The following is a 12,066-nucleotide window of genomic DNA, read 5'->3' on the forward strand; positions in this document are numbered from 1 at the left end:
AAACAATTTTTTCCATTATTTTGCCGATAAAAGGTAAATTAGATATGGGTCTGTAGTTGTTAAGGACAGACCCATCCAAGTTGTTCTTTTTAAGTAAAGGCTTTACAATGGCTATTTTAAGGGACGTGGGAAATACGCCGCTCAGTAGAGAAGTATTAATTATTAAAAGCACATCAGTTGCTATTAAATGAAAAACAGATTTGAAAAAGCTAGTAGGTAAAATGTCCAACTCAGATGTAGAGGAACTTAGACTTTGTACAATCTTTTCAAGGGTATCAAGGTCAACAGGGCTAAAATTTGAAAGAGTATTGAACTCATCTCTCAGACTAGTTGGTGATTCAAGGCGAGAAATGCTATGTGACGTATATGAGACATGATGTCTTATGTTCTCTACTTTTCTCTTAAAAAAAAAGAGGCAAATTCATTGCACTTATCAACAGAGAGCAATTCAGTAGGCAGATGAGGGGAAGGATTAGTAAGCTTCTCAATAGTGGAAAATAGCACACGGGTGTTATTTGCTTTGCTGTTAATAATACTAGAAAAATGAGCTTGCCTTGCTCTACAAATTACAGAATTGTATTCGTGAAGTGTCCCTTTATGGATCAGATAGTCTGAATTAAGTTTAGATTTGCGCCATTTCCTTTCTGTTCTCCTACATTCTTACTTTTGCATTTTAACTGACGGGTCATTCATCCATGGAGTTTTCTGTTTGCTCGTGGATTTTTTCAGTTTTAAAGGAGCAATGTCATCCATTATGTTTGTCATTCTTAAGTTAAAATCTTCCAACAAGTTATCAGCAGTCTTTTGAAATGGATTTTTTGACTCAGAGAGTGCTTGTTCAAAACGAACACAAGTTCCGTCATTTATAGTTCTCTTTCTGATCATAATGGAATTGTTCTGACGATAGGGGGACAAGCAAACTTTAATAAAAATGCAACTGTGATCAGAAAAGGCCAAATCCACAACAGATGTAGAGACAGTTACACCCTTTGTGATAACAAGATCAAGTGTATGGCCCTGAGAGTGAGTGGGGCCCTGTATATGTTGTGTCAGATTGAAGGTATCAATCAAGGCCAGAAAGTCTCTAGCATGAGGGTTTTCAGGGTTATCTACATGGATGTTGAAATCACCTGATATAACAATGCTATCAAAATAGACACAGATTTCAGAGAGCAATTCACAGAAATCTTCAAGGAAGACTGTAACTGATAAAGTAGGAGGTCTATATACAGTTAGCAGCAAAATTTTGGGGCAGCTTTTGAGAACAGCACAAAGATATTCAAAAGAAGCATAGTCACCGTAAGATAACTGTTGAAACTGAAAAGAAGCTTTAAAAATTTTAGCTATTCCTCCCCCACGTCTATTTTCACGATTAACACTTATGAAATTATAATCAGACGGAGAAGATTCAATTAGGGTAGTATTATAATTTACTGAGTCAAGCCAGGTTTCAGTTAAAAGTAATACATCAAGTTTATATGTGGAGATAAGATCGTTAATTAAAAAAGACTTTTTGTTGAGTGACCTGATATTTAACAAAGCAAGTTTTACTGTGCGAAAAATATTTTTTTCCACAGAGACAGGCGATTTCTTAGGAATAAGAATTAAGTTAGACAAGTTAGCTTAGATTAGCTTGTTCAGGTGTGTTTGATTAGGGTTGAAGCTAAACTCTGTAGGACAGTGGCCCACCAGGACCGAAGTTGCCCATCCCTGATTTAATCCGAGTAGTAACCTATATCTTATTAGTTATGGCCTTTTGTGAACTTCTGTCCGATAGTGCTCTCGTTCGCATGGCCACGAGGTTGTTAATTTTATCTTATATTTTATTTAGATGTTAATGTCTGCAGCATAACACCACTAAGAGGATGTTTTATTTCACTTTTCACAATATATATATTTTTGTGTTTATTATTGATTTTGCTTTATTATTACATCATGTTTCATATGAAATGTGGTCGTGTGTTGCGGTTCTACTATTGGTTATATTACTGTTGTTATGTAAAACAGCAGTTGCTATGGAGGATGCACACTGTTGATGTTAATGTCTGCAGCGAAACACCACTGAGGGGATGTTTCACTTTTCAGTAAACACAGGTCAACAGAAATGACGTGTCCTTGCATTTATTGGGGAATTGGGCCTGCTGACTCCTGTTCATCAGAGTGCACGAAGGAAGTGTGAACGGATTGGTCAAATCACAACGCAGAATACAAAAGAGAGACCAGATCCTGTTACAATAGTGACAAGATCCTTCACACCTGCAGTCCAGTAATGAAGCCCCACGTGAGATCCTCTTTCACAAATGAACCCTCAAATTACGAGGGATTCTGTGGAAAATGGTACTAGCAACACAAAGTCCATGAGTTTGATTCTAAGAAAACCAAAATGTATTGTAAAGCACTCTGGAGAAATGCATAAACGTGTTAATGCCATTACACTAAAGGCCCATTCACACCAACAACAAGAAATATAAAGATAACTATAACGATAACTATATCGTCCACACCAGCGAATGATATCATTCTTATTCTAAGCATGTGCTTGTCTGTCGCTTTAAATGCTCAAGCTCGTTACAGCAGGATGGATTCTGATTGGCTGTCAGTGTTTTTATCGTTCATCAGCGCAATAAAATAGTTCTGAAAGTGATTGCAATGATATTGTTTCTCTGTGGCGTTATAATTATGGCTGTGGTGTGGACTCTGCTATTCTTTAATATTGAGAATGATAGTTAGAGCAATATCTTTATCGTTATCTAGTTATCGTCCTTGCTGTGAATGGGCCTTAACAGTGTAAACTTGAAATTTCTGAGTGAAAGATAGGAGATTTATTCAAATGACTGATTATTAAGTAATTTGATTAACAGTTTTTAAAAACATTATCAGTAAACGAGACGAACGAGTCGTAGTTTGTTTTAATTACTTGTTGAAAATGAGTTGAGCGATTTACACAGATGTGGCGGCTAAAAGCGATTTACATGCTAGTGCTGTGGGCAAAAATTACCAACAGAGAGAAAAACAAAGAATGAGGAGGGAAGTTGTCACAAAAAGATAACCTATTCATTAGTCGCTGTACTGGCAACCATCACATGCTCAAATAAAGACGGATGATGACTGGAATTACAGAGAAAGTGATTTGTTTCTTTCAGCTAGACCAACAGTGATGGACAGCCACGTGAAGAACATTAAGGTTTTCTGCAATGATTAGTAGGAGTGTAAAAATGCATTGAAGCATCGCAGTAGTACAGATTTCACGACTGAAAGAGAAAGAAGTGTAACCGCGGCCCTAGTTAGCCCAGTTGACCAGCATCAGGCTTCAGCGATGGTTTTATCTTCCTCATGTCACACCGGTGTGGATTGTTGCAGAGACCATGGAGTCTCAGGCTGAACTCTCAGAAAGAGATCCTGCTACTCATCTAAGAGAGAGGAGAACAGCAGGAGAACTGTGGGAACACGGACCGCGCCGTCATCTGACGAATACTAATGAGTACAGCTTGTTCAGAGCAAGGTCCAATATGGCTGCTCTGTGCAGTTTTGATAAGAGCATGTGTTATAACATTTGGTACAGCAGAACAACTTACGCACAGCCTGACGTCCCGACTGATGCTCAAATAAACCTTCAGATTACGCTGGTATGCAAATTCTGTCCGTTCACACTTCAATCCAGTCCTGTGGAGTTTTACATTGTAATGGGGTCATTTAACAGATGCTTTTACCCAAAGTGTCTTACAGTAATTTCTCACTTTAAATTCTCACAAATCCACTTTTGCTAGTTTAACGATAGGAAAAATGGTCGGCGCGCCAGGCGCAAGGTCTAATAGGGTTGTCCCTATTCTCTTAATGAGTAATGGGTGTGTTTTGGGAATTACGTGCGTTAAACCAATCAGAGTCTCATCTCCCATTCCCTTTAAATGCCAGTTGTGCTCGCGCCATGGCGTATTTGCTATTTACATGACGGAATTTGATAGTGGAAAGACCGAACGCGTCTCCAGAGCGCAAACAGATCTTCTCGTACGCGAAGTAAAAATGCGCAAGCAGATCATCTACGGGACAAGCCGAATTCACCATATCTTTATGTACACAATAATAATGTTTTACATTGTAATCCATTTATTTTAAATATTTGGCATGTTTGTGTGCTGCTGTGCGTCTCTGTGTGTTTAATAAGCAGAGTGTACGCGCGTTGTGGACCCGCCTATAGGCGCACATTACTAACACGCTCATTAAATAACAAAAAGAAATATTGCGCCATTGACTTTAGAGCAGGTTTCAGTTGGTCAATGGCTCAGTCTATTTCTGTTGCCTCAAAATAGCAACGCGTCAACGATGCGCCAGAACACACTCGTTCTCAGACCAGCAGCTCATGGGCATGCAAATGGGCGCAAATACATTTGCTATTTAAACAACGTGGCGCAGGACGTGAAAATGAAAACTGCGTCAGACTGAAACTTGCGTCACGTTTGGCGCTGCATTGCGCCAGGTGTACGATAGGGCCCACAAACTCACAGCTCTTCACCATAACACGCCAAAATAAAAGCCTGCTTTATGACAGAAATATATTACTATTGTACAGTAGAATGTACCACTCAAAGTACTACTACTAATAATAGTACTATTACTAATAATAAATAATAATGATACTAATACTAATAATTTAATAATAATTATTAAAAGATTATTTTTAAAGAATATAATAACATTTTTCATTCATGTTTTAATTTAAGCAGTAAACCTCAGCTCTTTGTTTGCCAAGATAACAGTTTTTGTTAATTTTTTTATAAAACACCAAATCCATAAAAATTAAAATGACACAGAATGTCTGGGAAAATAATAAAACATTTCATATAGGGCCCTGTTATTGTAAAATTTCAATAAATTATTAAATTGTTAAATTTATGAATTAGATTGATTCGACATAATTATTAAAATGCAATTAAAGCATTAAAATGGAATCCAGAAAAAAAATAATAATAATTGAATGGATTTCATAAGGCCCTATGAATGCGAGACATGAGCCCTGAGTGATGAGTGAGCGCCTCAAACAAGAGGAGAGAGAGAGAGACAATACGTGGCCTGCAGTTTTACAGCGTTTCGCTTCAGCTGATGTCTCAGAAGGTTATATGTTCCTCTTATTAGAAGGTGGCCGTGGCGTGCCAGAGTAACTGATGGTTGACAAAGGTGCATGAAGAAAAGCCTTGATCTTCCAAAGCATCATTAAATAAGACCTTGTTCATGTTGCTTCTGTAATAAAGTACTGCTGCCTCATCTGGCACATATACACATATTGAATATTTGTATTAGTCTCATGCATAATGTAAGATTAACATGTGTACTCTAGACCAGAATCTACACTTTAGAGCCTCTACTTTGATAGTACAAAACAAAAGATCTGGTGGTCCAGTGTTCTCTACTTTGTGCCGCTAGTCTGTCCAGCTTTACGCAGATGCAGCTCGGAAAAACTATTTCATTTTTTTCAACTTCTAACAGCGCTAATGAGCTGCGCTCAGATTTTTGCTTTCAGAAGTCAAGTTGGAGATAAAAGAAGGATGAGGAAGTAGGTCAACACTGCGCTCTCTCCCAAAACAGCAGAAATCCACTTACAGCAGAAGTCTGAGACGCCACGGTTCCAGATCTGGGGCCGAGAGACAAACCTGAGAAATATTTCTACACTTCAGAGAGTGGCAGAGATGTGCTGTTTCTCCCAGTCCTGTCACTGTCACACTAGCCTGTGTCTCACTGTCCTGACCAGAAGATCATCAATGTCCATAAACACATTATGCAGTTAAGACAGTCTAATGAATATTCATGAGCAAATATTATGAATGCTCATCCTCTCAACCGACAGTGAATCTAATAAACATGGAAAAAGACCTATAGGCAACAATCATTTCATTTGCACTTTTACTTTCATAAATGAACACTAAATTGTAAAAAAACAGAAATGATTCTTTGATTCTTGAACCTGTTCAAACCTGATCAAACCTGCCGACAGAGGTGAAATGAACTGACCTCATGAAGTGAAAGGAAACCTTCTCTCAATGAGAGACATTCACATTTATTCATTCAGAAGGTGCTTTTATTCAATTACATGATGAATACAAAAGCCAGTGATCCCTCTGAGAACTGCTCAGCAGAGTGAGAGTACGAGCGAGTGATGAGATACAGTGAGAGAGGAGTGGAGTTTCTCTATGAAAGAGCAAGAAACAATAAGCGCATTATAGTTTTTTCAATCACTTCGGACACATTTCTCGATACTTGAGTCACTTTTCAAAACTCTTCACAAAGTGATCACAGCATCAGTCTATGTGAATAAACTGTGGATCATTTATCTTTGCTTTGACACAAAATGCATTCAATGACGACATCTTTCAGATTACATGAATACTTTTCTCAACACCACAAACACAAACACCAGCAAAACTCCTCTATGATCCTACAGGCCAATCTGCAAGTTTACATACTCTTTTCAAGAAGCTTAAATTTAAAATTAATACAATACATAATGTAAAACTGAAAAAGACAGACATTTGCTACATTTCTACCCTAATACCATACTGATACCCCTTACTTCAAAAGCACTTATTGTTAATGATATGATTTCAGATAATAATCTAGATGTGCTGTGTTTGACAGAAACCTGGCTAAAACCAAACGATTACATTACTTTAAATGAGTCCACCCCGCAAGATTACTGTTATAAACATGAGCCTCGTCTGAAGGGCAAAGGGGGAGGTGTTGCTGTAATTTATAGTAATATTTTCAAAACCACTAAGAAATCAAGTTTTAAATATAGTTCTTTTGAAGTGTTGGTGCTTAATGTAAAAGTATATAGTGTAAACGATAAATCACGTTTGACATTTGTGCTGGCTACTGTATACAGGCCACCAGGGCACCATACAGACTTTATCAAAGAATTTGCTGACTTTCTATCAGAGTTAATATTGGCTGCAGATAAAGTACTATTTGTTGGTGATTTTAATATACACATAGATAATGAAAAAGATGCATTGGAATTGGAATTTAAAGACATTTTAAACTCTATTGGAGTTAGACAACACGTGTCAGGACCTACTCATCGTCGTAATCATACTCTAGATCTAATATTATCACACGGAATAGATGTTGATGCCGTTGAAATTCTGCAGCAGAGCGATGGCATCTCAGATCATTATCTAGTCTCATGTAAATTACATTTAGCCAAGGCTGCAAAGTCGACTCCGTGTTATAAATATGTTAGACCTATCACTTCTGCCACTAAAGATTGCTTTATTAATAATCTTCCTGATCAGTTTCATCATCTCAGCATCCCAGATAGCTTAGAAGAACTCGATATTGCAACAGAAAATTTTAAATCTCTCTTTTCCAGCACTTTAGACACAGTTGCTCTGTTGCGCTTAAAGAAGATTAAAGAAATTAGTCCAACGCCGTGGTACAGCGAGCACACTCGGCCCTTAAGAGAGCAGCCAGAGAGATGGAGCGCAACTGGAAGAAAACTAAACTAGAGGTATTTCACATTTCATGGAAGGAGAGCTCGATTACTTACTGCTAGATCTGCTTATTTTTCAACCCTATTAGAAGAAAATAAACATAATCCTAGGTATTTATTTGAAAGGGTGGCTAAACTAACGAAAAATAAAGCTTCAAGCCCAGAAGTTTCCAAGCAACACAGCAGTAATGACTTTATGAACTTCTTCACTTATAAGATTGATAATATCAGGGACAAAATTATAACTATGCAACCGTCTACTACAGTATCACATCAGGCAGTGCATTTTAGTCTCCCTGAGGAAAAATTTGAGACTGCTCTCGTTAGAGTCACAAATGATTTGCTCTTATCATCCGATCGCGGTTGTATCTCTCTATTAGTGTTACTCGATCTTAGTGCTGCATTTGACAGTATTGACCACAACATTCTTTTAAATAGACTAGAAAACTATGTTGGCATTAGTGGAAATTGCACTAGCATGGTTTAAGTCATACTTATCTGACCGTTATCAGTTTGTAGCAGTAAATGAAGAGATGTCTTATCGATCACAAGTTCAGTATGGCGTACCACAAGGCTCAGTACTAGGACCGCTGCTGTTCACTCTGTACATGCTACCCTTAGGAGATATCATTAGGAAACATGGCATTAGCTTTCACTGTTATGCTGACGATACTCAGCTCTATATTTCTTCAAAACCTAACAAAACCTACCAATTCACAAAACTAACGGAATGCATAGCTGATATAAAAAATTGGATGACTAGTAATTTCCTACTTCTAAATTCTGAAAAAACAGAGATTCTAATTATTGGACAAAAAACGTCCTCACGTAATAATCTAGAATACTGTCTAACACTTGATGGCTGCTCTGTTAAGTCTTCGTCGTCGGTCAGGAACCTGGGTGTGCTCTTTGATACCAATCTTTCATTTGAAAGTTACGTGTCTAGTATCTGTAAAACCGCATTTTTCCATCTTAAAAATATATCTAAATTACGCCATATGCTCTCATTGACAAATGCGGAACAATTAGTTCATGCGTTCATGACCTCAAGGCTAGATTATTGTAATGCTCTACTGGGTGGTTGCCCTGCACGCTTAATAAACAAACTACAGCTAGTTCAAAACGCAGCAGCTCGAGTTCTTACCAGAACCAGGAAGTATGACCATATTAGCCCAGTTCTGTCAACACTGCATTGGCTGCCTATTAAATATTGCATTAATTTTAAATTATTGCTGATTACTTACAAAGCACTAAATGGTTTAGCTCCGCAGTACTTAAGCGAGCTCTTAAGTCCTTCACGTCTATTGCGATCTCAAAATTCCGGCCAGTTAATAATACCTAGAATATCTAAATCGACTGCTGGCGGTAGATCCTTTTCCTATTTAGCACCAAAACTTTGGAACAGTCTTCCTACCATTGTCTGGGAAGCAGACACACTCTGTCAGTTCAAAGCTAGACTAAAGACACATCTCTTTGACCTAGCATACACATAACACATTACAGACTTCTATAATTCCATATTAGGCTGCATAGATTAGGTCAGCCGGAACCGGGAACACTTCCCATAAATTCTGATGTACTCGTTACATCATAAGAAGAATGGCATCTATGCTAATTTTAGTGTCTTTGTTTATCCCGAGGTTTTCCCGCAGCCTGCCGGATCCAGGCTGTACCCAGATCTGATGAAGGACCTTCGCCTGGACCCGATGACAACGCAGTGCTGAAGTGCCAGCTAGTCTCTCCCTATGGAGGATCCCTTTACCACTCTACAGATAAAGCGTTGTCGGGAAAATTCGTTTCGCGTTCCTACCCCGAAGTGACAAAATAAAATAAAATTCTGTATCAAAATTTATAAGAAAAGACCAGTACTTTGTATAGGCTTGGTTTGTAGGGAATTACAAACCTGCGTATATTCAAACGCACATAACTATAGAACCAGTTCTTAATGTGCATGTGAACGCCATCAGCGTTTCTCACAGGTTCGCGTTTAAAGTCTGTGTAGAGAGAATGGTGTCGTCTTAGCGGCCCCTAATTTAATAACAAATGATCGTTGCGACGGAAGCGAATCAATCAAAACTAACTTTAGCTGGAAAATAAACTTTATTAAAGAACCGCTATAAAGCCAAAACAATCTCTGTTACCTTAAATTATACGTTTATCTCTGAAACAATCTACATTGTTAAAAGCGCTATATAAATGAAGATGACTTGGCTTGACTTGATATATAATGAATCTAAATTGTTTTAATTTTTTATATTTTATAATTTTAACACCTACACAAGTGTTAGTCTTTCAGTTTTTATCACCATTTATACAAAAGGGGAAACTTATAGAAAAACTAATTTTGTACTGTAATGTAAACATGGACCATGTAATATTTACAAGGTAGTCAGGACCAAATTTGTGCCCAAAAGTGAACAAAACCTGACAAAATCTCCAAAAACCTCCAAAAACCTCTCTTTAGGGGCGTCCTCATTTGTAAATCTAGTATAAAAATAAAGTAAATTAAAGTTTTTAAAAAATGTAAAAATGCAGGAAGTTTTGTGTGATGGGTGAGTTTAGGGGTCGGTTTAGTGTGTGTGTGTGTGTGTGTGTGTGTGTGTGTGTGTGTGTGTGTGTGTGTGTGTGTGTGTGTGTGTGATGGGTAGGTTTAGGGGTTAGGTTAGTGTAAGGAGACAGAATATACAGTTTACAGTATAAAATCCATTACGCTTATGGAGGTCCTCACAAGTATAAGTAAACGTGTGTGTGTGTGTGTGTGTGTGTGTGTGTGTGTGTGTGTGTGTGTGTGTGTGTGTGTGTCATAACCATGGCTAACAGGAGAGGATTAGAGGCCAAGATGGTTATTATGGTGGCCACACGTGGTCATAGGAACATCAGCAAATCTCTGTTTATCTTTATAATGTCGTATATAAAACATAAGATGACTTGACCTGAAAGTATTTACGTATTTTCAAAAGCATGAACCACAATTACACAGAGAATCATCCATTTGATGAATGTTTTGTGTTCAGCATATTTGCAAGGCTTTCATGAATTTCTTTGCCTGATTCACATAATTCTGATTACAGGCTCAATCCTCCACAACCAGATGTCACATTCCAGCTTGTTGGTTTTGTGTTTTCATCAAAACACGTGTCACTCTGTATCTCAGTACGGGTTGCAGGCGTGCAGAGATCAATTAAGCCTTTTGTTTCCATAGCAAACGGATCTGCAATTACACACACTCATTTAAACACAGCATGTGAATATGATGTAGAGCTGAGAAACCCCACTGATGCAAAGTAATCTTAAGTCACTGCGTGTGTGTGTGTGTGTGTGTGTGTGTGTGCGAGTGTGTCTGTCAGTGTGCGTGCGTGCGTGTGTGAGTGTGTGTGTGAGTGTGAGTGTGTCTGTCAGTGTGTGTGTATGCGTGCGTGCGCGTGTGTGTGTCTGTGAGTGTGTGTGCATGCGTGCATGTGTGTGTGTGTGTCTGGACAGGAATAAAAGAGGATGTGGACTCGTTTAGGAGGATAATCTGTTTCCTGAGCCACTGTCACTAAACGAGACAGAATCTGCTTGTTAAGGGAGGCTTCGGGTCACACATGCTCTCTGAGCCTCTATTTAGCAACACAAAGCCTGCAATTATTGCTGTCCATTTGTGAATTTGCACTGTAATTTAGCTCTGAGAAATCTCTGCCAGTTGCTGCAGCTCACAGTAACAATGGTTCTGTCCCTGAAGCCTGTTTCCGGGCTAAGATAATGCCGTTTATTTTTCCTTTTTTTTATGCTACTGTCACCTCTTCTGCTCGGTCTTCTGTATCACTGCGAGATTGCCTGATGGCAACACATAAAGCACCTCGGCCATGAGGCAAAACCCATGATGAAATTATGTTCAACTCCAGGGCAATCAGACACTAAGAGTCGGTCCTGCGATACGAGTGTCTGTTGACGGCACGACTGCTGCAATACACTGAACTCATGTAAAGATCCAACCCTAACCTGAGGAGTTAAAGTCCTCCTGTAGTCAATCATTTTATCCCTTAAAACTCATCTTTGATCACCATAATTACATATTTAAAAGTTGTTTTCCTTAAAAAAAACATCTTCATGCCTTAAAATATTTTGAAAGTAACCCGATACCCTTGCCTCATTTAGTATGCGCGTTTCTATGAATATGCAAATGAGCCCCTCCTCCACTCACTCACTCAGCTCAGAGATCCACTGGTTGACGATCACACGTTGATCTGATTGGTTACAAGGTAGTTTGTGACGTCAGAAACACCAGCGATTTCAAAGTGTGTTTTTGAGACTGTCTTTGGTTCACTGCAGTTTTAAGGAGGAAATACTCAGCAATGGAGTCGACTTATGAATTTACACATGGTTTGACTTAAAGCATATTAAAAACACCACAAAGACATAAACAATATTAAAAGCTGGATTTTCACCACAGGGGGACTGTGGTCTTGTGCTAACATGAATTAAAAATAACATTCAGCAAAGCAATAATAGCTTCAGATAGTCAAATGTGATGAACTGTATATAATGCATAGGATTGATGCAGGGAGATCTAGGCAGAAGAGCAATGATTATGTCGGATCAAATTG

At 38.3% G+C, this 12,066-nt stretch overlaps 1 protein-coding gene across 4 annotated transcripts in view; it reads right to left on the minus strand.

Annotated features, from left to right (window-relative positions):
* Nucleotides 1-12,066, minus strand: part of il1rapl1b (interleukin 1 receptor accessory protein-like 1b) — a 235,762-nt gene that overhangs the window by 56,137 nt on the left and 167,559 nt on the right. The gene's annotated exons all lie outside the window — the stretch shown is intronic.

This window comes from Abramis brama (genome assembly GCF_963993115.1).
Source record: "Abramis brama genome assembly, chromosome: 23".
NCBI lineage: Eukaryota > Metazoa > Chordata > Actinopteri > Cypriniformes > Leuciscidae > Abramis > Abramis brama.